The sequence below is a fragment of the Danio rerio genome, chromosome 4 (genome assembly GCF_052040795.2).
Source record: "Danio rerio strain M-AB ecotype USA chromosome 4, GRCz13ab, whole genome shotgun sequence".
Classification (NCBI taxonomy): Eukaryota; Metazoa; Chordata; class Actinopteri; order Cypriniformes; family Danionidae; genus Danio; species Danio rerio.
Window position 1 is genome coordinate 4,543,076 of NC_141024.2, and position 27,468 is coordinate 4,570,543.

Genomic DNA, 27,468 nt, shown 5'->3' on the forward strand with positions numbered 1-27,468 from the left:
TAAACACATTTAATTTATCTGATTAGCTTTTATATTGGGGATGCAGAATGTTTTCATTGCTTACAGATTTAATTGACCAACAGAAATATGATCATAAATGCCTTATAAAGATGACTGGCTGCTTTTTAAAAGATCATATATTGTAGAAAGCCATTTATCAAGTTTAGAATTATAAGTATTTCTGTTGCTGTATAAAAACAACGAGTGGATGAAAAAAATCTTCTGAACTCAGCAAGAGGCATTAAAGCGCAGTTTCCATCCGCTCCACTAGGCGGCATCAGCGAGCTGCTCTTTTAGCCTGAACACCTTTGACAACAGCGCCACAGATCATCACAGGTACACCGTTTTACTGGCGTCAAGTTGAGCTCCAGCAGTTGACAGCTCAGTGACAGACTCATAATGTCAGTCAACAGCACATATTACAGCCCGTCAGGGAAGAAAAGCGACAGAAAGTGCAGAAGTGGAGAGTAACGCGACTCACCTGTAAGTGACTTTGTTTCGGTGGGTTTGTTTGTAGTGATGTTGCTGTAGTGTTTGTGTTCAGGCATTGCTCTCTCTCCTCCTCTGCAGCAGTGAAGATACACACGTGTGTCTGTTGTGTTTCTGCTGCACATCTTTCCTCTTTCTGACGCTCCTCCACACACTCCTCCACATCCAGGCGGATTCACAGCTCCAGTAAAGGTATTTATGAGCTCATATTTCCAGTAGAGAGTCCAGAAAGTGTGTTTGTTGTGCTGCTGCTCTGTCGCGTGTATGTTGGGGGAGGGACTTTCTGTAGAAAGCATCTGATTGGCCAGATTTGGCGTAGAGTCCTCAATACAGTATGAGGAGACTTTAGAGGTAAATGATGATATTTACAGTGTTTAATTGTGTTTAGTGACATTTAAAGCCCCACAAGCAGCTGTAAGATCATTTAATATATGGTTGATGTGTTTGATTGGAGAATAAGCAGGTTTTACACATTTTGAACAATGAAATATAATAATATATTAGCATATGATGTAGTTTTAATGAATTTTGAATAATTTTACACTTGATATTAATTATTTGTATTTATTTACTTTTTTTTTTCAAAATGTGTAAATGTGGTCATCCTTACACTGGAGAAAGAAGTGTGTGTTTGTGTGTGTGCTGATGGTGTAGTGGTCAGAGCATACAGCCTGAAATGTGAAGTTCTCACAGTATACCTGGGTTCTAATCTGAGTCCTGTTACTGCTCTTTACTGCTGATCTAAATACAAAAAACAAAAGTGTTTTTCCTCGATCCTGCACTGATTACTTTCCTTTCAGCAGTTCCTTTGGTTTGATCCACACAGTGTACTGAGTTTCATACCCAAGCCTCTACCGTAGTCTCGTTCACATTGACTGTGTGTTCAGCCACTAGCCCATCATGGCTTTCATGCTGCTTGGGCCACTTTGTCTGACTGAATTCCAGCAAATGACAGTAAAGTAAGCAATAGAGGGATTTGAACCCAGGTCTCCTGCATGAAAGCACATTACTTTATGACTTGAGCCACTGAGAGAGATGAATTCAGACTCCTTAAAATTGTTTTTATTGAGAAAGACAGGATGTAGTTTTTAGCAAGTGTAAGATTAGATCTGTCAGTTTTCTGTTTGGCAGTCAAGCACTCACCCACTAAGCCACAGGACTTCACATTGGTAGCTTTTTTTTTTGTGAGCCAAATTACAAAACCATTTATCTCAAATTGCGGTCAAAATCAGGACCTATATAAAGCTCCATTCAAACTGCAGTTTCTCACTCCAGACTCAGTGGCTGATGTTATAAAGTGTTGAACTTTAATCAAAGAGACCCGGGTTCAAATCTCACTATGGCTAATGTCCAGCTTGAGCTTATTATATTCACCATCAGTGTCCTGCCCTGATGATGGAAGCTGATGGTGAATCTAATGAGCTCAAGCTGGATGATGATGTGAAGCCCATGATGATTGAGTGAATAAACACAAGTTCTCTGAGGAAGAGACTCATAAAGACAAGAGTTCACATCTGACTTGAATCTAGCAAGAGTGGGATTTGATCCTTCACACTTCTGTACAATAGTTAAACGCTCATCCACTGAACCACAGAGCTTGATTTTTGGATATGGTTGTTTTGTGGACCAAATTACAAAGAAATATGTGTCAAACCTTGGTCATGATGGAGTTTGTGATAAAGCCCCATTCAGATATCTCCTCCAACATCAGACTTGGTGGCTCAGGTCATAAAGTGTTGGGCTTAAATCAAGAAGACCCGGGTTCAATCCTCACTAAGGGTAATGTTTAACTCATTATACAGAACACAAGTTCTCTGAGGAAGAGACTCATAAAGACAAGGGTTCACATCTGACTTGTATCTTGTTTTATTGAATCAGCTCACACACAGGTCAGCAGTCAAACATCAGTTCCAGCAGGTGTTCAGACAGGAGATCTGTGGCTCTGTGGTAAGAGCGCTGCCCCACGGCTTCAGGGGTTGCTGGTATCGGTCCCAGCCAGAACTCTGCGATATGTGTGAATGGTGAGTGAGTGTGAGGCGCGCCTGAAGAAGGGGGGATACCAGTTCGGTCTCCCCCTGGAGCTTCCGGAGCCGTGTCCAGCAGGGGTTATACTTTACAGCCTGCCAAAAAATTTAAAATGAACTGTATAAAAATTCTGGACCTTCGTCCCTTCCCCACCCGTTTCGGTTACCATCATTTACTTTCTAGAGGAGTGACCCTCCACAAAGCAAATGATGGTAACCGACATGTGCAAGACAAACACGCACACACACACAATCACACACATGATCTACATCACCTGTGCAGCAGCAGATGATCATCATCAGTACAGTCAGTGTCTGTCCACACGTCTCTGCTTCTGTTCAACAGGCTTACAGTCCACAACACGTCACTGATCCTGTAGAGCAGACAAACAAATACACACATTATTACACACTGAATATCTGAGCTAATAATAGACAAATATGCAAATATTACATATGTATTGAATATTGCGCCCTCATGTGGAGATTATTCAGAAATACGCCTTTGCAAATTTTCAATATAATGTATTTAAAATATTCGCCCTCTTGTGGTGATGTTTGTGAACTGCACTGCTGCCGCTCTAAAATAGTGAAAGTTTCAGCCTCGTGTGGAGAATTTCTGAATTACACCTTTGCAAATCTTCAATCTACTGAATTTAAAATATTCGCCCTCGTGTGGTGATTTTGGTGAATTACACAACTGCAAATCTAATTGAATGAATTTAAACATGTCGCCCTCCTGTGGAGATGTTTCTGAATTACAACTTTGCAGATCTGTTGATTTGAATGATTGTGGTGATTTTTTGTGAATTTCAGCACAGCAAATGCAAAGCATTGAGATTTCAGCTTCCTGTGGTGCAGCTGCATTTTCATCCACTGATGGTGACAACCATAAACATTTTATTGTGTAAAAGAAAGCAGGAAGTGTTGAGGTGTCTGCGGTATTAAAAGTGTTAAAATGTCTTAAATCACAAAAGCAAAGTTTTAGACCTTCAGAAGTCTTAAATCAACTAAAATATTGTGTTATAGGTCTTAAATCTTATTTAACAGCTCTTAATTTTCCCTTGTTCATTTATAGCTTCCCAATCTGGCCATTAATACCCAGACAATCACCAACAATCTCAATACAACTTTCAATTTAATTACTTTCCCTACAGTAACATTTGCTAATAAGTTATTTATTTATTGCTGAGGATACTGACCTGACCTAGATTTGTATTATTAAATTATTATTATGATTGTTTTATTAAATGTTTTACGTTATAATCGTTTTTTAAAGGGCAAGTGAAAATCTTTTCCAACTGGGATATTCAAATAAAATCCTCAGCATTTAGCCGTGTATAAGTCTAACATTTCATTCAAATTGTTCTTCAAAATGTTTTGAAGTCTTAAATTTAACTTGATGAAACCTGCAGGAACCCTGATTTAATCTTTGGCATGATTTTGATCAGTGAATGAAGTTAAACATGACCTCATTTAGTGATGTGTTCAGTCGGAGAGTCTCTGTCTCTGTCAAATCTCTGTTTTCAGGATCTACCAAGCCAGGTTTGAGGTCATGGAGAGCTCTTGAGCAGAACTTTATTCTTGATGGACTAGAAACAACTGTTTACTGAATTATTTGCCGTTTTATTTGTTAATTCTTTTCAAAGTAATTTCTTTTATATGCTGGAGAGACTTTCTGTGTAGCAGCAGCTGCCAGTCTGGATGTAGATTATACCAGTATTCAACCAGTCGTTTTGGTCTCACCTGGTAATTTCCCTCCTGACAATGTCCGTGTGTTTAACCACTGTTTAATCTTTAAAGCACACACTAAAACATCTGATCATTTATAAGTGATTATTTTTGCTCGCTTTATTTAGAAGTTCAGGATAAATGCTCGAATAACAATATGGAAAAATCAAACAAATAATAATGTAATATAAAACTATTGTCAAAAGCTGATGACTACAGACTTGACATCAAATATTGCCAAATCAAATGTAAAATATTGTACTTTAAAGCTTGTGACTTTCTCATTATGCTGTTATTCACTCTAGATCGTCATTTAGTCTGTATGTAATTAATGCATCACACATCAATAAACACATTTAATTTATCTGACGAGCTCTTATATCGGGGATGCAGAATGTTTTCATTGCTTACAGATTTCACTGACGCAGACACAAGTAATAATTATACCAACAAAAACACGAGCACATTTCCTTTCATGAATGCCTAATAAAGATGACTGGTTATTAAAAACATATATTGTATTAAGCTTTGCATGAAGTGTTAAATTATAAGTATTTCTGTTGCTATATTAAGATGCAACAAGTGGATTAAAAAATCTTGTAAGCTCTGTAATAAAGCAGATTTGATCAGTCTTTCTCCAATAGTATCTGGATGCAGACTTGGATTTGCAAACCGAGACTGCATAAATCAGACTTGCAATGTAAGACGTCACTGTAAGGGGTGGGGTTAGGTGTGCGCATTAAAGCGCAGTGTCCATCCGCTCCACTAGGCGGCATCAGCGAGCTGCTCTTTTAGCCTGAACACCTTTGACAACAGCGCCACAGATCATCACAGTTACACCGTTTTACTGGCGTCAAGTTGAGCTCCAGCAGATGACAGCTCAGTGACAGACTCATAATGTCAGTCAACAGCACATATTACAGCCCGACAGCGAAGAAAAGCGACCCAGAGAGCAGAAATGGAGAGTAACGCGACTCACCTGTAAGTGACTTTGTTTCGGTGGGTTTGTTTGTAGTGATGTTGCTGTAGTGTTTGTGTTCAGGCATTGCTCTCTCCTCCTCTGCAGCAGTGAAGATACACACGTGTGTCTGTTGTGTTTCTGCTGCACATCTTTCCTCTTTCTGACGCTCCTCCACACACTCCTCCACATCCAGGCGGATTCACAGCTCCAGTAAAGGTATTTATGAGCTCATATTTCCAGTAGAGAGTCCAGAAAGTGTGTTTGTTGTGCTGCTGCTCTGTCGCGTGTATGTTGGGGGAGGGACTTTCTGTAGGAAGCATTTGATTGGCCAGATTTGGTGTAGAGTCCTCAATACAGTATGAGGAGACTTTAGAGGTAAATGATGATATTTACAGTGTTTAATTGTGTTTAGTAACATTTAAAGCCCCACAAGCAGCTGTAAGATCATTTAAAATATGGTTGATGTGTTTGACTAAAGAATAAGCAGGTTTTTCACATTTTGAACAATGAAATATAATAATATATTAGCATATGATGTAGTTTGAATGTATTTTGAATCATTTACATTAGAATTTTATTTATATTATAATTTTATATGAATTATTTGTGCTTAGTCCGTTTTTTTTTCAAAATGTGTAAATGTGGTCATCCTTACACTGGAGAAAGAAGTGTGTGTTTGTGTGTGTGCTGATGGTGTAGTGGTCAGAGCACACAGCCTGAGATGTAAAGGTCTCACAGCATACCTGGGTTCAAATCTGAGTCCTGTTACTGCTCTTTACTGCTGATCTAAATACAAAAAAACAAAAGAGTTTTTCCATAGTTTTGCACTGATTATTTTCCTTTCAGCAGTTCCTTTAGTGTGATCCGCACAGCAAAGTGAGTTTCGTACCCAAGCCTCTACCGTAGTCTCGTTCACATTGACTGTGTGTTGAGCCACTAGCCCATCATGGCTTTCATGCTGCTTGGGCCACTTTGTCTGACTGAATTCCAGCAAATGACAGTAAAGTAAGCAATAGAGGGATTTGAACCCAGGTCTCCTGCATGAAAGCACATTGCTTTATGACTTGAGCCACTGAGAGAGATGAATTTAGACTTCTGGAAATTGTTTTTATTGAGAGTTTTGAGAAAGATGTGATTATAGCAAGTGAGGGACTCAATCTTTCAGTCTTCTGTATGGCAGTCAAGCACTCATCCACTGAGCCACCGGAGTTAACTATTGGTATTATTTTTTGTGAGCCAAATTACAAAGACAATAATCTCACATCACGGATAAAATCAGGAAGAGATAAAGCTCCATTAAAACACTTTCTTCACCATCCAGACTCTGTGGCTCATGTTATAAAGTATTGAACTTTGTTCAAGGAGGTCCGGGTTCAAATCTCACTATGGCTAATGTCCAGCTTGAGCTTATTATATTCACCATCAGTGTCCTGCCCTGATGATGGAAGCTGATGGTGAATATAATGAGCTCAAGCTGGATGATGATGTGAACCCCATGATGATTGAGTGAATAAACACAAGTTCTCTGAGGAAGAGACTCATAAAGACAAGAGTTCACATCTGACTTGAATCTAGCAAGAGTGGGATTTGATCCTTCGCACTTCTGTACAATAGTTAAACGCTCATCCACTGAACCACAGAGCTTGATTTATGGATATGGTTGTTTTGTGGACCAAATTACAAAGAAATATGTGTCAAACCTTGGTCATGATGGAGTTTGTGATAAAGCCCCATTCAGAAACCTCCTCCAACATCAGACTTGGTGGCTCAGGTCATAAAGTGTTGGACTTTAATCAAGTAGACCCGGGTTCAAACCTCACTATAGGTAATGTCCCACTCATTATACAGAACACAAGTTCTTTGAGGAAGAGACTCATAAAGACAAGAGTTCACATCTGATTTGTATCTTGTTTTATTGAATCAGCTCACACACAGGTCAGCAGTCAAACATCAGTTCCAGCAGGTGTTCAGACAGGAGATCTGTGGCTCTGTGGTAAGAGCGCTGCCCCACGGCTTCAGGGGTTGCTGGTATCGGTCCCAGCCAGAACTCTGCGATATGTGTGAATGGTGAGTGAGTGTGAGGCGCGCCTGAAGAAGGGGGGATACCAGTTCGGTCTCCCCCTGGAGCTTCCGGAGCCGTGTCCAGCAGGGGTTATACTTTACAGCCTGCCAAAAAATTTAAAATGAACTGTATAAAAATTCTGGACCTTCGTCCCTTCCCCACCCGTTTCGGTTACCATCATTTACTTTCTAGAGGAGTGACCCTCCACAAAGCAAATGATGGTAACCGACATGTGCAAGACAAACACACACACACACAATCATACATGATCTACATCACCTGTGCAGCAGCAGATGATCATCATCAGTACAGTCAGTGTCTGTCCACACGTCTCTGCTTCTGTTCAACAGGCTTACAGTCCACAACACGTCACTGATCCTGTAGAGCAGACAAACAAATACACACATTATTACACACTGAATATCTGAGCTAATAATAGACAAATATACAAATATTACATATGTATTGAATATTGCGCCCTCATGTGGAGATTTCTCTGAACTACACTTTGTCAAATCTTGAATTTTCTGAATTTAAAATATTCACCCTCTTGTGGGGATTTTTGTGCACTGCACTGCTGCTGTTTTAAAATACTGAAAGTTTCAGCCTCGTGTGGAGAATTTCTGAATTGCAGCGCTGCGAATTTAATGAATTTAAAATATTCGCCCTCGTGTGGTGATTTTGCTGAATTACACCACTGCAAATCTATTTGGATGAGCTTAAACATGTCGCCCTCCTGTGGAGATATTTCTGAATTACACCTTTCTATTGATTTGAAAGTTTGTGGTGATGTTTTTCCTGATCTTCAGCTCAGTAAATGTAAAGCACTGAGATTTCAGCTTCCTGTGGCGCAGCTGTAGTCATGTTCATTTTCATCCACTGATGCTGACAACCACAAACATTTCGTTGTGTAAAATGAAGCAGAAAATCTTGAGGTTAAAAAAAAGGTATTATTAATAAATAAAGAAATATCATCAAACGCTAAATATTGCAGTTTTTATGGGGATCTTCAGATGACAGCGAGACAGTAAACTGAGGTCATGGTGAACACAGTTCTGCTACATGTTGAATTGAGTCGTTTTCTGTCTTCATCTGTTCCAGGAAAGATCAAAATATATTCTGTTGGTGACTTTATTATTGATTATTTGAATCAGTTTTTAATCGTTGACATGATTTTGATCAGTGAATGAAGTTAAACATGACCTAATGTAGTGAAGTGTTCAGTTGAAGCGTCCATGTCTGTCAAATCTCTGTTTTCAGGATCTACCAAGCCAGGTCAGAGGTCATGGAGAGCTCTTGAGCAGAACTGGATTCCTGATGGATTGGAAACAACTGTTTCCTGAGTTATTTACCGTTTTCTGTGTTAATTCTGTTTAAAGTCATTTTCTTTGTGTGCAGGAGAGACTTTCTGTGTAGCAGCAGCTGCCAGTCTGGATGTAGATTACACCAGTATTCAACCAGTTTCCGATTAGACGGCTGAGAGTACAAGAAACAGCCTTGAGGATGAAACAGGTCGTTCCCTGTAGAGCGGCACGGTATTGGAAATATGTCACAATGTGATGTTTAGTTTTCTGTGATTTATACTGTGATAAGAGTACAATTTCACCAGATGACCTGAACGGCTCTGTGTGTACAGAATTGATCATTTTAGATTGATTGGGATGATTCTGTATATTTATTATGCACAGTATAATTGCTGTGTTTTTGTTATTGTAAGGCAGCGAGATCGGCCAGCAAACTCTATGCGAGTGTCACAGAACGGCAAACTATCTTCAGTAAATTCTCTTAATCTTACTGAGTCTCCAGCTCAAAGGCTTCTCTTAATCGGACACACCAGTCGTTTTGGTCTCACCTGTTAATTGCCCTCCTCACAACGTGTGTGTGTGTGTGTGTGTTTGTGTGTGTGTGTGTGTGTGTGTGTGTGTTTAACCACTTTTCACCTTTTAAAGCTTAAACTCAAACATCTGATCATTCATAAGGGATTATTTTAGCTCTTTTTATACAGAAACTCAGGACAAATTATTGATTAACAATGTGGAAATATCAAACCAATATAAATGTAACATAAAACAATTCCCAAAAGCTGATGACTACAGACTTGACATCAAATATCGATAAATGAAGTGCAAAACATAAATATTGAACTTTTTAGCTCGTGACTTTCTCATTATGCTGTTATTCAGTCCAGATCGTCTTTTAGCCTGTATGTAATTAATGCACCTCTCATCAATAAACACATTTAATTTATCTGACGAGCTTTTATATTGGGGATGCAGAATGTTTTCATTGCTTACAGATTTAATTGACCAACAGAAATATGATCATAAATGCCTCATAAAGATGACTGGCTCATTTTTAAAAGATCATATATTGTAGAAAGCCATTCATCAAGTTTTGAATTATAAGTATTCTGTTGCTGTATGAAAACAACGAGTGGATGAAAAAAAATCTTGTGAACTCAGCAAGAGGCATTAAAGCGCAGTTTCCATCCGCTCCACTAGGCGGCATCAGCGAGCTGCTCTTTTAGCCTGAACACCTTTGACAACAGCGCCACAGATCATCACAGGTACACCGTTTTACTGGCGTCAAGTTGAGCTCCAGCAGATGACAGCACAGTGACACTCATAATGTCAGTCAACAGCACATATTACAGCCCGACAGTGAAGAAAAGCGACACAAAGTGCAGAAATGGAGAGTAACGCGACTCACCTGTAAGTGGCTTTGTTTCGGTGGGTTTGTTTGTAGTGATGTTGCTGTAGTGTTTGTGTTCAGGCATTGCTCTCTCTCCTCCTCTGCAGCAGTGAAGATACACACATGTGTCTGTTGTGTTTCTGCTGCACATCTTTCCTCTTTCTGACGCTCATCCACACACTCCTCCACATCCAGGCGGATTCACAGCTTTAGTAAAGGTATTTATGAGCTCATATTTCCAGTAGAGAGTCCAGAAAGTGTGTTTGTTGTGCTGCTGCTCTGTCACGTGTATGTTGGGGGAGGGACTTTCTGTAGGAAGCATCTGATTGGCCAGATTTGGTGTAGAGTCCTCAATACAGTATGAGGAGACTTTAGAGGTAAATGATGATATTTACAGTGTTTAATTGTGTTTAGTGACATTTAAAGCCCCACAAGCAGCTGTAAGATCATTTAAAATATGGTTGATGTGTTTGACTGAAGAATAAGCAGGTTTTTCACATTTTGAACAATGAAATAAAATAATATATTAGCATATGATGTAGTTTGAATGTATTTTGTATAATTTACATTTGATATTAATTATTTGTGTTTATTTAGTTTTTTTTTCAAAATGTGTAAATGTGGTCATCCTTACACTGGAGAAAGAAGTGTTGTTTTGTGTGTGTGCTGATGGTGTAGTGGTCAGAGCACACAGCCTGAAATGTGAAGTTCTCACAGTATACCTGGGTTCAAATCTGAGTCCTGTTACTGCTCTTTACTGCTGATCTAAATACAAAAAACAAAAGTGTTTTTCCTCAATCCTGCACTGATTACTTTCCTGTCAGCAGTTCATTTAGTGTGATCCACACAGCGAATGGAGTTTCGTACCCAAGCCTCTACCGTAGTCTCGTTCACATTGACTGTGTGTTCAGCCACTAGCCCATCATGGCTTTCATGCTGCTTAGGCCACTTTGTCTGACTGAATTCCAGCAAATGACAGTAAAGTAAGCAATAGAGAGATTTGAACCCAGGTCTCCTGCATGCAAGCACAAGTGAGAGATTCGATCCTTCAGTCTGTTGAACGGTAGTCAAAGACTCACCCACTGAGCCACAGGACTTGACTAATAGCAATCGACTTTTTGTGAGCCAACTTACAAAGAAATTTATCTCAAATCACAGGTGAAATCAGGTAATAGATAAAGCTCCATTTAAACATTTGCTTCACCATCCAGACTCTGTGGCTCATGTTGTAAAGTGTTGAACTTTAATCAAAGAGACCCGGGTTCAAATCTCACTATGGCTAATGTCCAGCTTGAGTTTATTATATTCACCATCAGTGTCCTGCCCTGATGATGGAAGCTGATGGTGAATATAAAGAGTTCAAGCTGGACGCTGATGTGAAGTCCATGATGATTGAGTGAATAAACACAAGTTCTCTGAGGAAGAGACTCATAAAGACAAGAGTTCACATCTGACTTGAATCTAGCAAGAGTGGGATTTGATCCTTCGCACTTCTGTATGATAGTTGAATGCTCTTCCTTTGAACCACAGAGCTTGATTTTTGGATATGGTTGTTTTGTGGACCAAATTACAAAAAAAATATGTGTCAAACCTTGGTCATGATGGAGTTAGTGATAAAGCCCCATTCAGATATCTACTCCAACATCAGACTTGGTGGCTCAAGTCATAAAGTGTTGGACTTTAATCAAGAAGACCCGGGTTCAATCCTCACTGTGGCTAATGTCCACCTTCAGTTCATTATATTCACCATCCTGATGATGGACGCTGGTGTGAAACTCATGATGGGCGAGTCAATAAACACAAGTTCTCTGAGGAAGAGACTCATAAAGACAAGAGTTCAGATCTGACTTGTATCTTGTTTTATTGAATAAGCTCACACACAGGTCAGCAGTCAAACATCAGTTCCAGCAGGTGTTCAGACAGGAGATCTGTGGCTCTGTGGTAAGAGCGCTGCCCCACGGCTTCAGGGGTTGCTGGTATCGGTCCCAGCCAGAACTCTGCGATATGTGTGAATGGTGAGTGAGTGTGAGGCGCGCCTGAAGAAGGGGGGATACCAGTTCGGTCTCCCCCTGGAGCTTCCGGAGCCGTGTCCAGCAGGGGTTATACTTTACAGCCTGCCAAAAAATTTAAAATGAACTGTATAAAAATTCTGGACCTTCGTCCCTTCCCCACCCGTTTCGGTTACCATCATTTACTTTGTAGAGGAGTGACCCTCCACAAAGCAAATGATGGTAACCGACATGTGCAAGACAAACACACACACAATCATACATGATCTACATCACCTGTGCAGCAGCAGATGATCATCATCAGTACAGTCAGTGTCTGTCCACACGTCTCTGCTTCTGTTCAACAGGCTTACAGTCCACAACACATCACTGATCCTGTAGAGCAGACAAACAAATACACACATTATTACACACTGAATATCTGAGCTAATAATAGACAAATATGCAAATATTTTATTGTATTGAACATTGCGCCCTCATGTGGACATTATTCGGAATTACACCTTTGCGAATTTTTAATATAATAATTTTAAAATATTCGCCCTCGTGTGGTGATTTTGGTGAATTACACAACTGCAAATCTAATTGAATGAATTTAAACATGTCGCCCTCCTGTGGAGATATTTCTGAATTACACTATTGCAGATCTGTTGATTTGAATGATTGTGGGGATTTTTCTGAATTTCAGCAAAGCATTGAGATTTCAGCTTCCTGTGGTGCAGCTGTAGTTTTCTGTATGTTCAACCACTGATGTTGACAACTATAAAGAAAAGCTTTTCTGCAGTGCAGCTCTACATGACAACAGATGGTAAAATGAATGATCAAAAAAGGCGAGTGAATAAAAATGTCTTCAGTCTTGCAATGCAGTGCAAAGTAACTCTGCCACCACTGCTTTACTTCTGTTATTAACCCTTTCACTGCTGAGTTTTAAAGGTTCTATCTGGAAACGGGAGTCTTGACAGATGTAGCACTTTTATTTATTATTATTTTTTATTCAACATATTCACACGCTTGCTCATCGTGTCATCAACTACCTGATAATCCAATTTACATAAATGTGTAAGTGATTGTGATTAAGTGAACTTAGAGAAGAATAGAATTAACTTTATAGTTACTTTCACATCTGGTATGAATAAAACACATCGGCAACAGATGGTACTAGTACTTGTTTTACTAGTACTTGTGCATTCACATGTCTAAAATATAAAATAAGCATTAGGCGGTTAAAAAGCTGCATAATTGTGATAATATGATAAGTCTTTCTCTGGCTCAGCGCTAGCCAACGTGCCAAAGCTCAGTTTGATTTTTTAGTTGCCGCTCTAAGGGTTATCGCTAACTTGTCATGCTTGTCAAGCTGGATAACGAGTAAAATATCAGCAGCAGGGACTTTACAGTTCTCACTTCAAAACAAAACAATAGTAGGATTCTTTAATGATTTACCCTGCTGTTAATCTCCCTTCCTCCTCATCCCTGTCTATGGGGCGCCAAACTCTGTTTCCGTGCGTGAGAGAGACTGTATTCACACCGCTCCATGCTGAACTAAAGTGTTTTTAAATAATCAAACGTCCCCGTATGACGAATCTATTATGAAATTCGTTGCCAACGCTTTTAGTAATCGATTTAAACGATTCATTGTTGCAGCCCTAATGGAAATATCACACAAATATTAATGTAACATAAAACTATTCGTCACCTTGGAATTATAAGGTTTTATCTGCGTTCTGAATGATTTTGAGATATTGAGCCTCAAAGTTTTTGCATTCCATAGCAAACAGTATGTGTGCAACATTTGTTTTTTAAATAAAAAAAGTCTTAAAATGTAAACAACTTTTAAAAATCATCACATACTGTAAATTAGTTGTCAATTAATAAAAATATGTCAATAACTCAATATTGACAAAAATGTCAGATAGAACTTTATAATTCTAAGGTGACGTATTGTCAAAAGCTGATGATTACTGACTTGACATCAAATATTGCAGAATTAAATGTCAAAAAATCTTCTTTAAAGCTTGTGACTTTCTCATTATGCTGTTATTCACTCTAGATCGTCATTTAGTCAGTATGTAATTAATGCACCACAGATCAATAAACACATTTAATTTATCTGACGAGCTCTTATATCGGGATGCAGAATGTTTTCATTGCTTACAGATTTCACTGACGCAGACACAAGTAATATTTTACCAACAAAAACACGACCACATTTCCTTTCATGAATGCCTAATAAAGATGACTGGTTATTAAAAACATATATATTGTATTAAGCCATTCATAAAGTGTTGAATTGTAAGTATTTCTGTTGCTATATTAAGATGCAACAAGTGGATGCAAAAAAATCTTGTGAACTTTGTAAAAGGCAGATTTGATCAGTCTTTCTCCAATATTATCTGGATGCAGATTTGGATTTGCAAACTGAGACTGCATAAATCAGACCTACAATGTCAGACACGATGCACTCAATGGAGCTAGTGACGTCACTGTAAAGGGTGGGGTTAGGTGTGCGCATTAAAGCGCAGCTCCCATCTGCTCCACTAGGCGGCATCAGCGAGCTGCTCTTAGCCTGAACACCTTTGACAACAGCGCCACAGATCATCACAGGTACACCGTTTTACTGGCGTCAAGTTGAGCTCCAGCAGATGACAGCTCAGTGACAGACTCATAATGTCAGTCAACAGCACATATTACAGCCCGACAGTGAAGAAAAGCGACACAGAGAGCAGAAATGGAGAGTAACGCGACTCACCTGTAAGTGACTTTGTTTCGGTGGGTTTGTTTGTAGTGATGTTGCTGTAGTGTTTGTGTTCAGGCATTGCTCTCTCTCCTCCTCTGCAGCAGTGAAGATACACACGTGTGTCTGTTGTGTTTCTGCTGCACATCTTTCCTCTTTCTGACGCTCCTCCACACACTCCTCCACATCCAGGCGGATTCACAGCTCCAGTAAAGGTATTTATGAGCTCATATTTCCAGTAGAGAGTCCAGAAAGTGTGTTTGTTGTGCTGCTGCTCTGTCGCGTGTATGTTGGGGGAGGGACTTTCTGTAGAAAGCATCTGATTGGCCAGATTTGGTGTAGAGTCCTCAATACAGTATGAGGAGACTTTAGAGGTAAATGATGATATTTACAGTGTTTAATTGTGTTTAGTGACATTTAAAGCCCCACAAGCAGCTGTAAGATCATTTAAAATATGGTTGATGTGTTTGACTGAAGAATAAGCAGGTTTTTCACATTTTGAACAATGAAATAAAATAATATATTAGCATATGATGTAGTTTGAATGTATTTTGAATAATTTACATTTGAAATTAATTATTTGTGTTTATTTAGTTTTTTTTTTCAAAATGTGTAAATGTGGTCATCCTTACACTGGAGAAAGAAGTGTGTGTTTGTGTGTGTGCTGATGGTGTAGTGGTCAGAGCACACAGCCTGAGATGTGAAGTTCTCACAGTATACCTGGGTTCAAATCTGAGTCCTGTTACTGCTCTTTACTGCTGATCTAAATACAAAAAACAAAAGTGTTTTTCCTCAATCCTGCACTGATTACTTTCCTGTCAGCAGTTCATTTAGTGTGATCCACACAGCGAATGGAGTTTCGTACCCAAGCCTCTACCGTAGTCTCGTTCACATTGACTGTGTGTTCAGCCACTAGCCCATCATGGCTTTCATGCTGCTTAGGCCACTTTGTCTGACTGAATTCCAGCAAATGACAGTAAAGTAAGCAATAGAGAGATTTGAACCCAGGTCTCCTGCATGAAAGCACAAGTGAGAGATTCGATCCTTCAGTCTGTTGAACGGTAGTCAAAGACTCACCCACTGAGCCACAGGACTTGACTGATAGCAAAAGCCTTATTGTGAGCCAAATTACAAAGAAATTTATCTCAAATCACAGGTAAAATTAGGAAATAGATAAAGCTCCATTTAAACATTTGCTTCACCATCCAGACTCTGTGGCTCAGGTCATAAAGTGTTGAACTTTAATCAAAGAGACCCGGGTTCAAATCTCACTATGGCTAATGTCCAGCTTGAGCTTATTATATTCACCATCAGTGTCCTGCCCTGATGATGGAAGCTGATGGTGAATCTAATGAGCTTAAGCAGGATGATGATGTGTAACCCATGATGATTGAGTGAATAAACACAAGTTCTCTGAGGAAGAGACTCATAAAGACAAGAGTTCACATCTGACTTGAATCTAGCAAGAGTGGGATTTGATCCTTCGTACTTCTGCACAATAGTTAAACGCTCATCCACTGAACCACAGAGCTTGATTTTTGGATATGGTTGTTTTGTGGACCAAATTACAAAGAAATATGTGTCAAACCTTGGTCATGATGGAGTTAGTGATAAAGCCCCATTCAGATATTTCGTCCAACATCAGACTTGGTGGCTCAGGTCATAAAGTGTTGGACTTTAATCAAGAAGACCCGGGTTCAATCCTCACTGTGACTAATGTCCACCTTCAACTCATTATACAGAACACAAGTTCTCTGAGGAAGAGACTCATAAAGACAAGGGTTCAGATCTGACTTGTATCTTGTTTTATTGAATCAGCTCACACACAGGTCAGCAGCCAAACATCAGTTCCAGCAGGTGTTCAGACAGGAGATCTGTGGCTCTGTGGTAAGAGCGCTGCCCCACGGCTTCAGGGGTTGCTGGTATCGGTCCCAGCCAGAACTCTGCGATATGTGTGAATGGTGAGTGAGTGTGAGGCGCGCCTGAAGAAGGGGGGATACCAGTTCGGTCTCCCCCTGGAGCTTCCGGAGCCGTGTCCAGCAGGGGTTATACTTTACAGCCTGCCAAAAAATTTAAAATGAACTGTATAAAAATTCTGGACCTGCGTCCCTTCCCCACCCGTTTCGGTTACCATCATTTACTTTGTAGAGGAGTGACCCTCCACAAAGCAAATGATGGTAACCGACATGTGCAAGACAATCACACACATGATCTACATCACCTGTGCAGCAGCAGATGATCATCATCAGTACAGTCAGTGTCTGTCCACACGTCTCTGCTTCTGTTCAACAGGCTTACAGTCCACAACACGTCACTGATCCTGTAGAGTCGACACACAAATACACACATTATTACACACTGAATATCTGAGCTAATAATAGACAAATATGCAAATATTACATATGTATTGAATATTGCGCCCTCATGTGGAGATTATTCTGAATTACGCCTTTGCGAATTTTTTATATAATGTATTTAAAATATTCGCCCTCTTGTGGTGATGTTTGTGAACTGCACTGCTGCCGCTCTAAAATAGTGAAAGTTTCAGCCTCGTGTGGAGAATTTCTGAATTACACCTTTGTAAATCTTCAATATAATAATTTTAAAATATTCGCCCTCGTGTGGTGATTTTGGTGAATTACACAACTGCAAATCTAATTGAATGAATTTAAACATGTCGCCCTCCTGTGGAGATATTTCTGAATTAAACTATTGCAGATCTGTTGATTTGAATGATTGTGGTGATTTTTCTGAATTTCAGCAAAGCATTGAGATTTCAGCTTCCTGTGGTGCAGCTGTAGTTATCTGTATGTTCATCCACTGATGTTGACAACTATAAAGAAAAGCTTTTCTGCAGTGCAGCTCTACATGACAACAGATGGTAAAATGAATGATCAAAAAAGGCGAGTGAATAAAAATGTCTTCAGTCTTGCAATGCAGTGCAAAGTAACTCTGCCACCACTGCTTTACTTCTGTTATTAACCCTTTCACTGCTGAGTTTTAAAGGTTCTATCTGGAAACGGGAGTCTTGACAGATGTAGCACTTTTATTTATTATTATTTTTTATTCAACATATTCACACGCTTAATCATCGTGTCATCAACTACCTGATAGTCCAATTTACATAAACGTGTAAGTGATTGTGATTAAGTGAACTTAGAGAAGAATAGAATTAACTTTATAGTTACTTTCACATCTGGTATGAATAAAACACATCGGCAACAGATGGTACTAGTACTTGTTTTACTAGTACTTGTGCATTCACATGTCTAAAATATAAAATAAGCATTAGGCGGTTAAAAAGCTGCATAATTGTGATAATATGATAAGTCTTTCTCTGGCTCAGCGCTAGCCAACGTGCCAAAGCTCAGTTTGATTTTTTTAGTTGCCGCTCTAAGGGTTAAGGCTAACTTGTCAAGCTGGATAAAGAGTAAAATATCAGCAGCAGGGACTTTACAGTTCTCACTTGAAAACAAAACAATAGTAGGATTCTTTTATGATTTACCCTGCTGTTAATCTCCCTTCCTCCTCATCCCTGTCTATGGGGAGCCGAACTCTGTTTCCGTGCGTGAGAGAGACTGTATTCACACCGCTCCGTGCTGAACTAAAGTGTTTTTAAATAATCAAACGTCCCCGTATGACGAATCTATTGTGAAATTCGTTGCCAACGTTTTTAGTAATCAATTTTATCAATTTAAATGATTCATTGTTGCAGCCCTAATGGAAATATCAAACAAATATTAATGTAACATAAAGCTATTCGTCACCTTGGAATTATAAGGTTTTATCTGCGTTCTGAATGATTTTGAGATATTGAGCCTCAAAGTTTTTGCATTCCATAGCAAACAGTATGTGTGCAACATTTGCTTTTTAAATAAAAAGTCTTAAAATGTAAACACCTTTTAAAAATCATCCCATAATGTAAATAAGTTGTCAATTAATAAGAATATGTCAATAACTCAATATTGACAAAAACGTCAGATAGAACCTTGTAATTCTAAGGTGACGTATTGTCAAAAGCTGATGATTACTGACTTGACATCAAATATTGCAGAATTAAATGTCAAAAAATGTTCTTTAAAGCTTGTGACTTTCTCATTATGCTGTTATTCACTCTGGATCGTCATTTAGTCAGTATGTAATTAATGCACCACAGATCAATAAACACATTTAATTTATCTGACGAGCTCTTATATCGGGGATGCAGAATGTTTTCATTGCTTACAGATTTCACTGACGCAGACACAAGTAATATTTTACCAACAAAAACACGACCACAATTTCTTTCATGAATGCCTAATAAAGATGACTGGTTATTAAAAACATATATATTGTATTAAGCCGTTCATAAAGTGTTGAATTGTAAGTATTTCTGTTGCTATATTAAGATGCAACAAGTGGATGTAAAAAAAATCTTGTGAACTTTGTAAAAGGCAGATTTGATCAGTCTTTCTCCGATAGTATCTGGATGCAGATTTGGATTTGCAAACTGAGACTGCATAAATCAGACCTACAATATCAGACTTCTTTTTTTTTTATTGTATTGTAGTATTTACAAACATAGTACAATAGAGTACATCTCACAACAGTTATAAACATAATAAAAATAAATAAAATAAAATGAAATAAATTATTTTAGTTATACGATGTATAAACATGCCAGGGGTAGAAAAAAGAATAGGTAAGATAATGATAATTATATAAAAAAAAACTTATTCAATCAAATGAAATTTACATAATGCCTCATATGTTTTTTTAGCTTTTCTGTTTTTTATGTTACATAATGTAGTACCATATTGTTTAATCTCCTTTATAAAATGAACACAATTTGGCTTAGCTTTGGCCCATTTCTTGACATGGATATGGTATTTTCCAAGTAATATTATTAGTTGTATAAGAAAACATGTTTTGGAGTCAATTCCATCTTGTACAAAAGCAAGTATGACATCATATAACCCAATTTGTATTAGTGTACCGAATGTCCTTGAAATAAAGTTAGAAACATCAATCCAAAATAATCTTGAGTATACACATTGAAAAAAAAGATGAGTAACAGATTCTTTAATAATTCCAAAAAATCGCAAAAGTTTTTTCTATCAACTCCAAATCGTTCAAATAATTCTTTTACAGGATAAATTCGGTGTAAAATTTTAAATGATACCTGTCTTACTTTATTCCTTACAAAGAACTTATTTGTTAGTAACCATAATTTTTTCCACTCAATGCTTCCAAAGTTTGATGACCAGAAGACTGTTGAAGATGGTATTTTATTCTTTTTTAATACATTTCTAATATATCTATTACTACATTTATCTTTAAGAATGTTAATATCATCAATATATAATACATCATCACTTGTCTTTGGCTGTTGGTCCACATTGTATATTGAATTACGCAACAGTGATACAACTTTACTTGGTATTGCATCAAAAATAACAGCATATTCTTTTGGTTTTACAGGAACTTTAAATTTTTTAAGGAATTCCGAGTATGAATAAAGCAATCCATGTTCGTCAAGTAATTGACTGACTGTACATATTCCATTGTCATACCATGATTGAATAAATATAGATTTCCTTTTGTACAAGATATCTTTATTATTCCACAGAAAATACCGATGAGGTGTAAAATTATGTTTATAGACCAACTGCCAAGCCAACAATGCCTGCTTATGAAAACTTGCCAATTTAATAGGGATTTTATCAATAGAGAAATTACATTTTAAAAGAAAATTTATGCAACCCAAAGAGTTAAATATAAAATTTAGAAAGATATGCCACAAAGTTTCTTTATTTTTAATGTATTCAATTATCCATTTTATCTTAAATACCTCATTGAGATCTGTAAAATTTAACACTTCAAGGCCTCCAAAGTCTTTGCTGTTATTTAAAATATCTTTTTTTAAATAGTGAGCCTTTTTTACGCCAAATAAAATCATAAAGAATTTTATCCAATTCCTTAACAACATTTTTCGAAGTTTCCATTGACAATAATATATATACAGACCTTGAAATTCCTTCTGCTTTAGACAGCAACACACGACCCATATAAGGACAGATCTCTCATTAACCACATATTATATCTGTTTTTGATCTTTTCAATGGTGGGACCTACAATGTCAGACACGATGCACTTAGTGGAGCTAGTGACGTCATTGTAAAGGGTGGGGTTAGGGGTGCGCATTAAAGCGCAGCTCCCATCTGCTCCACTAGGCGGCATCAGCGAGCTGCTCTTAGCCTGAACACCTTTGACAACAGCGCCACAGATCATCACAGGTACACCGTTTTACTGGCGTCAAGTTGAGCTCCAGCAGATGACAGCTCAGTGACAGACTCATAATGTCAGTCAACAGCACATATTACAGCCCGACAGTGAAGAAAAGCGACCCAGAGAGCAGAAATGGAGAGTAACGCGACTCACCTGTAAGTGACTTTGTTTCGGTGGGTTTGTTTGTAGTGATGTTGCTGTAGTGTTTGTGTTCAGGCATTGCTCTCTCTCCTCCTCTGCAGCAGTGAAGATACACACGTGTGTCTGTTGTGTTTCTGCTGCACATCTTTCCTCTTTCTGACGCTCCTCCACACACTCCTCCACATCCAGGCGGATTCACAGCTCCAGTAAAGGTATTTATGAGCTCATATTTCCAGTAGAGAGTCCAGAAAGTGTGTTTGTTGTGCTGCTGCTCTGTCGCGTGTATGTTGGGGGAGGGACTTTCTGTAGAAAGCATGTGATTGGCCAGATTTGGTGTAGAGTCCTCAATACAGTATGAGGAGACTTTAGAGGTAAATGATGATATTTACAGTGTTTAATTGTGTTTAGTGACATTTAAAGCCCCACAAGCAGCTGTAAGATCATTTAAAATATGGTTGATGTGTTTGACTGAAGCAGGTTTTTCACATTTTGAACAATGAAATATAATAATATATTAGCATATGATGTAGTTTGAATGTATTTTGTATAATTTACATTTGATATTAATTATTTGTGTTTATTTAGTTTTTTTTTTGAAAATGTGTAAATGTGGTCATCGTTACAGTGGAGAAAGAAGTGTGTGTTTGTGTGTGTGCTGATGGTGTAGTGGTCAGAGCACACAGCCTGAGATGTGAAGTTCTCACAGTATACCTGGGTTCTAATCTGAGTCCTGTTACTGCTCTTTACTGCTGATCTAAATACAAAAAACAAAAGTGTTTTCCTCAATCCTGCACTGATTACTTTCCTTTCAGCAGTTCATTTCGTGTGATCCGCACAGCGAATTGAGTTTCGTACCCAAGCCTCTACCGTAGTCTCATTTACATTGACTGTGTGTTCAGCCACTAGCCCATCATGGCTTTCATGCTGCTTGGGCCACTTTGTCTGACTGAATTCCAGCAAATGACAGTAAAGTAAGCAATAGAGAGATTTGAACCCAGGTCTCCTGCATGAAAGCACAAGTGAGAGATTCGATCTTTCAGTCTGTTGAACAGTAGTCAAAGACTCACCCACTGAGCCACAGGACTTGACTTATGGCAATAGACTTTTTGTGAGCCAAATTACAAAGAAATTTATCTCAAATCACAGGTAAAATTAGGAAATAGATAAAGCTCCATTTAAACATTTGTTTCACCATCCAGACTCTGTGGCTCAGGTCATAAAGTGTTGAACTTTGATCAAAGAGACCCGGGTTCAAATCTCACTATGGCTAATGTCCAGCTTGAGTTTATTATATTCACCATCAGTGACCTGCCCTGATGATGGAAGCATGATGGTGAATCTAATGAGCTCAAGCTGGATGATGATGTGAACCCCATGATGATTGAGTGAATAAACACAAGTTCTCTGAGGAAGAGACTCATAAAGACAAGAGTTCACATCTGACTTGTTCTAGCAAGAGTGGGATTTGATCCTTCGCACTTCTGTACAATAGTTAAACGCTCATCCACTGAACCACAGAGCTTGATTTTTGGATATGGTTGTTTTGTGGACCAAATTACAAAGAAATATGTGTCAAACCTTGGTCATGATGGAGTTTGTGATAAAGCCCCATTCAGATATCTCCTCCAACATCAGACTTGGTGGCTCAGGTCATAAAGTGTTGGGCTTTAATCAAGAAGACCCGGGTTCAATCCTCACTATGGGTAATGTTCAACTCATTATACAGAACACAAGTTCTCTGAGGAAGAGACTCATAAAGACAAGAGTTCAGATCTGACTTGTATCTTGTTTTATTGAATCAGCTCACACACAGGTCAGCAGTCAAACATCAGTTCCAGCAGGTGTTCAGACAGGAGATCTGTGGCTCTGTGGTAAGAGCGCTGCCCCACGGCTTCAGGGGTTGCTGGTATCGGTCCCAGCCAGAACTCTGCGATATGTGTGAATGGTGAGTGAGTGTGAGGCGCGCCTGAAGAAGGGGGGATACCAGTTCGGTCTCCCCCTGGAGCTTCCGGAGCCGTGTCCAGCAGGGGTTATACTTTACAGCCTGCCAAAAAAATTAAAATTAACTGTATAAAAATTCTGGACCTTCGTCCCTTCCCCACCCGTTTCGGTTACCATCATTTACTTTCTAGAGGAGTGACCCTCCACAAAGCAAATGATGGTAACCGACATGTGCAAGACAAACACACACACAATCATACATGATCTACATCACCTGTGCAGCAGCAGATGATCATCGTCAGTACAGTCAGTGTCTGTCCACACGTCTCTGCTTCTGTTCAACAGGCTTACAGTCCACAACACGTCACTGATCCTGTAGAGCAGACACACAAATACACACATTATTACACACTGAATATCTGAGCTAATAATAGACAAATATGCAAATATTTTATTGTATTGAATATTGCGCCCTCATGTGGAGATTATTCTGAATTACGCCTTTGCGAATTTTTTATATAATGTATTTAAAATATTCGCCCTCTTGTGGTGATGTTTGTGAACTGCACTGCTGCCGCTCTAAAATAGTGAAAGTTTCAGCCTCGTGTGGAGAATTTCTGAATTACACCTTTGTTAATCTTCAATATAATAATTTTTAAAATATTGCCCTCGTGTGGTGATTTTGGTGAATTACACAACTTTAAATCTAATTGAATGAATTTAAACATGTCGCCCTCCTGTGGAGATATTTCTGAATTACACTATTGCAGATCTGTTGATTTGAATGATTGTGGGGATTTTTCTGAATTTCAGCAAAGTATTGAGATTTCAGCTTCCTGTGGTGCAGCTGTAGTTTTCTGTATGTTCATCCACTGATGTTGACAACTATAAAGAAAAGCTTTTCTGCAGTGCAGCTCTACATGACAACAGATGGTAAAATGAATGATCAAAAAAGGCGAGTGAATAAAAATGTCTTCAGTCTTGCAATGCAGTGCAAAGTAACTCTGCCACCACTGCTTTACTTCTGTTATTAACCCTTTCACTGCTGAGTTTTAAAGGTTCTATCTGGAAACGGGAGTCCGGTTTTTTAGGCGACCATTATTTTAGAACGTTTACCGTTAATGTTTCCGTGGCGACGCGTCATGTTTGTCACGTGACACACCGCAGCCACAATAGCTCTGTATGACAGATGTAGCTCTTTTATTTATTATTACTTTTATTTCAACATATTCACACACTTGCTCATCGTGTCATTAACTACCTGATAATCCAATTTACATAAACGTGTAAGTGATTGTGATCTATAATGTCAGATGGGCGTTGCCATGTTTACTTGCGGCCGCGCGTTTGCCTCATTGCTAAAGCAGAATACGCAGGACTGAGCACGTAAATTCACCAGTTACTCCCCAAATACATGCAAGTAAGTGGCTGGTGAACTTAGAGAAGAGTAGATTCAACTCTATAGTTACTTTCACTATGTGTATCTGGTATGAATAAAACACATCAGCAAATTATATTTGAATGGATTTTTAGATTTCCTTGTGTGTTTTACAAACTCTAAATGTCTTGTCTTACTAGTACTTGTGTGTATTTACATGTCTAAAACATAAAATAAGCATTAGGCGGTTAAAAAGCTGCATAATTGTGATAATATGACACGTCTTTCTCCGCTCAGTTTGATTTTTTAGTTGCCGATCTAAGGGTTATAGATAATTTGTCATGCTTGTCAAGCTAGATAACGAGTAAAATATCAGCAGCAGGGACTTTACAGTTCTCACTTCAAAACAGAACAATAGTAGGATTCTTTAATGATTTACCCTGCTGTTAATCTCCCTTCCTCCTCATCCCTGTCTATGGGGCGCCAAACTCTGTTTCCGTGCGTGAGAGAGACTGTATTCACACCGCTCCATGCTGAACTAAAGTGTTTTTAAATAATCAAACGTCCCCGTATGACGAATCTATTATGAAATTCGTTGCCAACGCTTTTAGTAATCGATTTAAACGATTCATTGTTGCAGCCCTAATGGAAATATCACACAAATATTAATGTAACATAAAACTATTCGTCACCTTGGAATTATAAGGTTTTATCTGCGTTCTGAATGATTTTGAGATATTGAGCCTCAAAGTTTTTGCATTCCATAGCAAACAGTATGTGTGCAACATTTGTTTTTTAAATAAAAAAAGTCTTAAAATGTAAACAACTTTTAAAAATCATCACATACTGTAAATTAGTTGTCAATTAATAAGAATATGTCAATAACTCAATATTGACAAAAATGTCAGATAGAACTTTATAATTCTAAGGTGACGTATTGTCAAAAGCTGATGATTACTGACTTGACATCAAATATTGCAGAATTAAATGTCAAAAAATGTTCTTTAAAGCTTGTGACTTTCTCATTATGCTGTTATTCACTCTAGATCGTCATTTAGTCAGTATGTAATTAATGCACCACAGATCAATAAACACATTTAATTTATCTGACGAGCTCTTATATCGGGATGCAGAATGTTTTCATTGCTTACAGATTTCACTGACGCAGACACAAGTAATATTTTACCAACAAAAACACGACCACATTTCCTTTCATGAATGCCTAATAAAGATGACTGGTTATTAAAAACATATATATTGTATTAAGCCATTCATAAAGTGTTGAATTGTAAGTATTTCTGTTGCTATATTAAGATGCAACAAGTGGATGTAAAAAAATCTTGTGAACTTTGTAAAAGGCAGATTTGATCAGTCTTTCTCCAATATTATCTGGATGCAGATTTGGATTTGCAAACTGAGACTGCATAAATCAGACCTACAATATCAGACACGATGCACTCAATGGAGCTAGTGACGTCACTGTAAAGGGTGGGGTTAGGTGTGCGCATTAAAGCGCAGCTCCCATCTGCTCCACTAGGCGGCATCAGCGAGCTGCTCTTTTAGCCTGAACACCTTTGACAACAGCGCCACAGATCATCACAGGTACACCGTTTTACTGGCGTCAAGTTGAGCTCCAGCAGATGACAGCTCAGTGACAGACTCATAATGTCAGTCAACAGCACATATTACAGCCCGACAGTGAAGAAAAGCGACACAGAGAGCAGAAATGGAGAGTAACGCGACTCACCTGTAAGTGACTTTGTTTCGGTGGGTTTGTTTGTAGTGATGTTGCTGTAGTGTTTGTGTTCAGGCATTGCTCTCTCTCCTCCTCTGCAGCAGTGAAGATACACACGTGTGTCTGTTGTGTTTCTGCTGCACATCTTTCCTCTTTCTGACGCTCCTCCACATCCAGGCGGATTCACAGCTCCAGTAAAGGTATTTATGAGCTCATATTTCCAGTAGAGAGTCCAGAAAGTGTGTTTGTTGTGCTGCTGCTCTGTCGCGTGTATGTTGGGGGAGGGACTTTCTGTAGAAAGCATCTGATTGGCCAGATTTAGTGTAGAGTCTTCAATACAGTATGAGGAGACTTTAGAGGTAAATGATGATATTTACAGTGTTTAATTGTGTTTAGTGACATTTAAAGCCCCACAAGCAGCTGTAAGATCATTTAAAATATGGTTGATGTGTTTGACTGAAGAATAAGCAGGTTTTTCACATTTTGAACAATGAAATAAAATAATATATTAGCATATGATGTAGTTTGAATGTATTTTGTATAATTTACATTTGATATTAATTATTTGTGTTTATTTAGTTTTTTTTTTCAAAATGTGTAAATGTGGTCATCCTTACACTGGAGAAAGAAGTGTGTGTTTGTGTGTGTGCTGATGGTGTAGTGGTCAGAGCACACAGCCTGAGATGTGAAGTTCTCACAGCATACCTGGGTTCTAATCTGAGTCCTGTTACTGCTCTTTACTGCTGAGCCAAATACAAAAAACAAAAGTGTTTTTCCTCAATCCTGCACTGATTACTTTCCTTTCAGCAGTTCCTTTCGTGTGATCCGCACAGCGAATGGAGTTTCGTACCCAAGCCTCTACCGTAGTCTCGTTCACATTGACTGTGTGTTCAGCCACTAGCCCATCATGGCTTTCATGCTGCTTGGGCCACTTTGTCTGACTGAATTCCAGCAAATGACAGTAAAGTAAGCAATAGAGAGATTTGAACCCAGGTCTCCTGCATGAAAGCACAAGTGAGAGATTCGATCCTTCAGTCTGTTGAACGGTAGTCAAAGACTCACCCACTGAGCCACAGGACTTGACTGATGTCAAAAGCCTTATTGTGAGCCAAATTACAAAGAAATTTATTTCAAATCACAGTTAAAATTAGGAAATAGATAAAGCTCCATTTAAACATTTGCTTCACCATCCAGACTCTGTGGCTCAGGTCATAAAGTGTTGAACTTTAATCAAAGAGACCCGGGTTCAAATCTCACTATAGCTAATGTCCAGCTTGAGTTTATTATATTCACCATCAGTGTCCTGCC

General features: G+C 38.6%; 4 long non-coding RNA genes across 4 annotated transcripts; 2 read left to right on the top strand and 2 right to left on the bottom strand.

Moving 5' to 3' along the window:
- Positions 1-322: 322 nt before the first annotated feature.
- Positions 323-9,525, top strand: LOC103910388 (uncharacterized). Its single transcript, XR_015942167.1, has 3 exons — positions 323-483; positions 5,311-5,421; positions 7,130-9,525. It is a non-coding gene; the product is annotated as an uncharacterized LOC103910388 (long non-coding RNA).
- LOC108183594 (uncharacterized) lies at positions 2,332-5,503 on the bottom strand. Its single transcript, XR_015942169.1, has 2 exons — positions 5,224-5,503; positions 2,332-2,887 (listed from the first exon to the last, which is right to left on the bottom strand). It is a non-coding gene; the product is annotated as an uncharacterized LOC108183594 (long non-coding RNA).
- Positions 7,547-21,400, bottom strand: LOC110439412 (uncharacterized). The gene is made up of 6 exons (XR_015482466.1): positions 21,119-21,400; positions 16,920-17,018; positions 14,714-16,758; positions 12,244-12,342; positions 9,977-12,072; positions 7,547-7,645 (listed from the first exon to the last, which is right to left on the bottom strand). It is a non-coding gene; the product is annotated as an uncharacterized LOC110439412 (long non-coding RNA).
- LOC148679898 (uncharacterized) lies at positions 20,970-25,543 on the top strand. The gene is made up of 4 exons (XR_015942168.1): positions 20,970-21,120; positions 21,208-21,318; positions 22,909-24,124; positions 24,224-25,543. It is a non-coding gene; the product is annotated as an uncharacterized LOC148679898 (long non-coding RNA).
- The last annotated feature ends 1,925 nt before the right edge of the window (positions 25,544-27,468 follow it).